A 6,000-nucleotide genomic window follows, 5' to 3' on the forward strand; every position below is an offset into this window, starting at 1 on the left:
TCAAACTGAAGAAATGTTCCCCTCGGGCACAACTGCATATTTTTTTATTTCCTGACTTATTCGAGCCACAACTAATTTTATTTTTCATAGACGTAGCGGTATGAGGGCTGGTTTGTTGTGGGACGAGCTGTAGTTATTATTGGTACCATTTTGGGGTACATGTGACTTTTTGATCACCTTTTATCCTATTTTTTGGGATGCCAGGTAAACAAAAAAACGCAATTCTGGCACAGCTTTTTTCGTTTTTTTTATACAGCGTTCACCATGCGTTATAAATTACATGTTAACTTTATTCTGTGGGTCAGTACGATTCTGGCGATACCTAATTTATAGCACTTTTTTATGTTTTACAACTTTTTTCACAATAAAATTACTTTTGTAAAAAGAATGTATTTTTTTCTGTCGCCAAGTTGTGAGAACCATAACGTTTTAATTTTTTTGTCGACGGACGTGTATGAGGGCTTGTTTTTTGCGGGACGAGCTATAGTTTTTATAGGTACCATTTTTGGATACGTGCGACTTTTTGAGCACTTTTTATTCTAATATTTGTAGGGCAAAGTGACCAAAAAACAGAAACTCTGGTAACGTTTTTTACGGTTTTTTTTACGCTATTCACCGCGTGCAATAAATAATACAATATTTTGATACCTCAGGTCGTTACAGTCGTGGCGATACCAAATACATATGGTTTATTATTATTTTTCAATAATAAAGGACTTGATAAGTGTAAAAGGGGGATTGTGTTTTATTTGATTACTTGAAACTTTTATTGTTTTCAAACTTTTATTTTTTTCACTTTTCTTCAAGTCCCACTAGGGGACTTGAAGGTCCAACGGTCAGATTTTTTTTTTCTAATACATTGCACTACCTATGTAGTGCAATGTATTAGATCTGTCAGTCATTCACTGACAGCAAGCCGATTAGGCTTCGCCTCCCGACGGGGCCTAAATCGGCTTCCGTAATGGCAGAGCAGGAGACCATTGTGTCTCCTGTTGCCATAACAGCAGTCGCCAGTCCTGATTGCCTGTCAGGGCTGGCGATCTGCTAGTAACCACTACGATGCAGCAATCGCTTTCGATTGCTGCATCGAAGGGGTTAATGGCAGGGATCGGAGCTAGCTCCGGTTCCTGCCGTTACAGGTGGATGTCAGCTCTAACATACAGCTGACTTCCACCGCTGATGACGCCGGATCAGCTCCTGACCCGGCGCCATCTTGCCGGCAGCTACGGAAGCCGATCAGGCTCCGCCGCTGGGCGGATCTTGACCGGCTTCGGTGCTAGGCAGACCGGGAGGCCAGTATTAGGCCTCCGGTTGCCATTGCAGCCACCGGAACCCCGGCAATTTCATTGCTGGGGCTCCGATGAGCTGCAAACACCTTAAGTGCAGCGATCGCGTTTGAGCGCTGCACTTAAGGGGTTAATGGCGGGGATCGAAGCTAATTTCGGTCCCCGCCGTTACAGTCGGATGTCAGCTGTAAGATACAGCTGAGATCCGGTGATGATGGCACAGACTCAGCTTCTGAGCCGGTGCCAAACATTTGACGTACATGTACGGCATTTTGCGGGAAGTCAATGCTTTCCATGACGTACATGTACGGCAAATGTCGGGAAGGTGTTAAATATCCTTAACACTATGATCACATGATCAAAAAATGTATTCCCTTTAGGAAATAAAAGTCCTAAGCCAGTGCTCCTAGACTAAACTACGAAGTGGTGGATGAGGGACGGGGACTTCTGATTCATGCCCATTTGGCATCGATGTTTTATAGGTTTTATATTCCAGTTATGTATCGACTCATCTCTGACGGGATTATTCAGATTTAGCAGTCGTGGCGTTTTGCCGCGATTTTGCGACATATGAATGGGACAGCTACAGCTCTGTACATCTGAATAAGAGGTTCTGCGGCAGCTGTGTTTTATATAAGAACATGTTATACAGTGATAGGGATTAGTCCTTACTGACGGTCCCAGAAGTCATCGAATGATATACGTTGCAGCCAATTATGGGCTGCCACTTCATTAATAGGGGCGGAGCCTGTCAGTGCAACCCGTTACCTGGGGAACGCGTATCCAATCAAAAATAGCTATTCCCAGATTTTAAACCAATGAAAAATCGGGCTTCAAACAAACTTTCGAAGATATATAAGATGGTCACAGAAAGTTTTCCAGAGCTGGAACTACATTTTTTTTTTTTTTAGCAACTTTGCGCTTCGGCAAATAGAGGGAGGCACCAAGCGAACGCTGCCTTTCCCATAACATGCAAATGACGAAAAGGGTTGTCCCAGAAATCACTAACCATCTCCTCCGTCCTGACGTCTTACCTCAACAGTGGCTTCAGCTTTTGCCACAGGGTCCAACTAGGTAATTAATACAAGGACGTTTTAATGGTGTAGCTCCTACTTTCTAAACAAGCAAAGATTGGGAGGATTTCTCCAGCTCACCTTGTGATAAGGACTTGTATTTTTGAATAATAGTCCAGGCGCTCGGGTCGTCGTGGCGGCACACGGAAACTTGCTATGTAGTAGAAAAAGAGTGGTTGGATCCAGCGCTGAGATGATTAAAAAGAAACTTTTTCCAAGTTTTATTGGTTCTTCATTAAAAGATGATTTCAATGGCATATGAATATTAGTCCTGCAATGCTGGGATAGTGGAATAGGGTGAATAGCCTACGCTTAAGCCATGAATAAGGACGGAGACAGTGTCCGAAACGCGTAGGCTATTCACCCTATTCCACTATCCCAGCATTGCTAATATTCATATGCCATTGAAATCATCTTTTAATGAAGAACCAATAAAACTTAGAAAAAGTTTCTTTTTAATCATCTCAGCGCTGGATCCAACCACTCTTTTTCTCCTACTTTCTAAACTCATGCTTGGGTTAATTGGTTTCCTATAAAGATTATAAACTCCATGGAATAGGTCGGCGCTCCACAAAAAATAATAATCATACAGTTCTATACAGACCATCCTGCTATAACAATACTAAAAGTGAAGCAGGACAAAAAGAAGTTTATTTAGTGTGTTTTCCCACCATAGACGTTAAAGAAGCTCTGTCACCACATTATAAGTGGCCTATCTTGTACATGATGTGATCGGCGCTGTAATGTAGATTACAGCAGTGTTTTTTATTTAGAAAAACTATCATTTTTGACAGTTATGACCTATATTAGCTTTATGCTAATGAGTTTCTCAATGGACAACTGGACATGTTTTACTATATGACCAAGTGGGCGTTGTACAGAGGAGTGTATGACACTGACCAATCAACATCATACACTTCTCTCCATTCATTTACACAGCACATAGCGATATAGCTATATCGCTATGTGCAGCCACAAACACACTAGAACGTTACTGCAGCGTCCTGACAATGAATATACAGTACAGTACCTCCAGCCAGGACGTGATGTGTATTCAGAATCCTGACATTTCTGTAGCGTCTGTGTGATTTACAGCATAGCAGACGTAGTCTCGCGAGATTACGCTGTAAACTGTCATTTACAGCGAGATCTCGCTGTGCTCTAGTCTCACACAGACGCTACAAAAGTGTCAGGATTCTGAATACACATCACGTCCTGGCTGGAGGTACTGTACTGTATATTCATTGTCAGGACGCTGCAGTAACGTTCTAGTGTGTTTGTGGCTGCACATAGCGATATAGCTATATCGCTATGTGCTGTGTAAATGAATGGAGAGAAGTGTATGTCGCTGATTGGTCACTGATTGGTCAGCGTCATAAACTCCTCTCCACAATTCCCGCTTGGCCATATAGTAAAACACTCAAAAATGATCGTTTTTCTAAATAAAAAAACACTGCTGTAATCTACATTACAGCGCCGATCACATGATGTACAATATAGGGCACTTATAATGTGGTGACAGCCTCTTTAATGGCACATCCATAGGATACGCCACAAACGTCTGATAGATGCGGGTCCCAGCACCTATATCTAGAACATGGTCTCCCGACCCTGTTTCGCCAGACTAGTGGAGGGAGGAAGTTACAGCAGCGTCGGGAGACCCCGTTCTCGATACCGATGCGGGTCCCGCAGCTATTACACATTCACCGCACATCCTGTGGATATGCCATAATGTCGAAAATGGGAAAACCCCTCTAACAGTGTTCCATGCTGGTTACCATCATGTATACAGCACTTGTCCTATAAGTACTGGACGTGCACACACTATAAGATAAGGAACTATGGCATTACCGCTCAGTACAGCCTCCACGCTGCCGCCAACCGTGCTTCTTCTATACCGATCTCCAAGCGCATCACCAAATGACCAATGAGCGCACGCCGTCCGCCCACGTGATCCTCGTGGCGTCTACGTGCCCTGCTATCTTGCGTGCTATGCGCGCAAGGGACGAAGTTAAAATAGTCCCTTATGTGGAAGGATATCAGATGTTGTATTTCTCTTATAATTTTTATCTTTCTCCGTTAAAAAGTAGCGCTATGTGCGTTTTCTATAAGCATGATGTAATATATGTTCACTATGTAAAACCTTCAGACATAAATGTGCCCATAGCAAAGGGATAATACTTATAAATACCATATAACAGGTGTTTAACCTGTGGTTGTCACAGCATGCTGGTAATTGTAGGTTTGCAACAGGGGCAGAGCCATAGGTTGAAGGCCACTACCATATAGAATGTTTAGGAAAGTATTTGGGATCACAATCATTACTCCACTTCCTAATTATAATTTTCGTGAGTGGGCACGGGGTGTCGGCATTCCTGTCATGAGTTAGCGAGTGGGAATTCCATACCTGCGGAGATCCGGGTATTCTGACCGCAATACAGATGCACAAATGTGGCCGCCTGAAGTAGCGTCAGTATTTTAAAACCATTGCATGACATAGTACTGATAGCAGCAACTTTCTAGAGAAATTGATGGGGGTTCTGCAAACAGACACTGCTGTTTCTGAGTTTTTCACTTATTGCTATGGAGAATCATGAATTTCTTCCCCCCCCCAACCTCCATTACCGGCGGTGGGCGACAGAAAATGTGTCACTCATGTATGTACATTATACACATTAACTGATTTTGGTGCTGATGTCAATTATAGTAAAGAAAACCATGGAGCCGGCAGTGACCGGTTAATGCTCTAGATTTCGAACTATTTATCCAAAACGTATCTGACAGTATGGCATACAGTGAAATACGTCGCCTGGGGAATGGCCCAGGGGAAACTACTGAAGTCACAGTCCATGAACAGGGCTGGAGCCTTCTACTAGCGCTCTGCCCAGGGACTATGGCGCTGTTCCTGATTTCCATATACGTAAAGTGACATCCAAAGCTTTGCAAAGCCTGAGTACACGGCCGGAGCACACGACCGGAGCGTCGGCAACACTCTGACCGGGGATTCCGGCCTTGGAGAATCCCTGACGTCACGCTATTCCATCCTTCAAAAATAAGGTATACCGACGGCTACCGGCCTGATGTAGGCCAAAAGAACATAATGGAGCCCTGTGAATTACCGTCCACGTTGTTTATAGTGTACGTTAGGAGATTTCCTGACGAATACGATAAACTTAGGGCAACAACACGATGTGAAGGGGGCCTTAACCCCTATACGACGAAGGACGGATATATCCGTCCTGAGCAGGAGTTAGTTCCCGCAAAAGGACGGATATATCCATCCTCTGATCGCGTGGGTACTGCCAGTATACCCACGCGATCAGCGGCAGGTGCATGGCTGTTATACACAGCCTGGCTCCTGCCGGAATCTAAGCGCGCTCCGATTCCGGCAGTTTAACCCATTAAATGCCGCTGTCAATAGCGACAGCGACATCTAATGTGTTTGGCAGAGAGAGGGAGCGCCGTCGGGTTTCGATGGCAGAAAGAAATTGCGGGGCGCCGTTGGGTTTCCATGGCAGCCGGGGGCCTAACAAAGGCCCCCAGGTCTGCCTTTAGAAAATGCCTGTTAGGCGGCATGGCCTAATAGATTGCCTGTCAGCTTTACACTGACAGGCAATAATTCTTTGTAAGGGTATGTGCAC

The 6,000-nt window shown here is 44.3% G+C and overlaps 1 protein-coding gene across 4 annotated transcripts in view; it reads right to left on the minus strand.

The window, feature by feature from the left end:
* ADAD1 (adenosine deaminase domain containing 1) overlaps positions 1–4,312 on the minus strand; it is a 220,649-nt gene extending 216,337 nt beyond the window's left edge. For all 4 annotated transcript variants that reach the window (XM_075849715.1, XM_075849716.1, XM_075849714.1 and 1 more), the window contains exon 1: positions 4,211–4,312. The gene's annotated coding sequence lies outside the window, so the exon portion shown is untranslated. The remainder of the gene's footprint in view (positions 1–4,210) is intronic.
* Between the last annotated feature and the right edge of the window lie 1,688 nt (positions 4,313–6,000).

The sequence above is a fragment of the Rhinoderma darwinii genome, chromosome 1, assembly GCF_050947455.1.
Source record: "Rhinoderma darwinii isolate aRhiDar2 chromosome 1, aRhiDar2.hap1, whole genome shotgun sequence".
Taxonomy (NCBI): domain Eukaryota; kingdom Metazoa; phylum Chordata; class Amphibia; order Anura; family Rhinodermatidae; genus Rhinoderma; species Rhinoderma darwinii.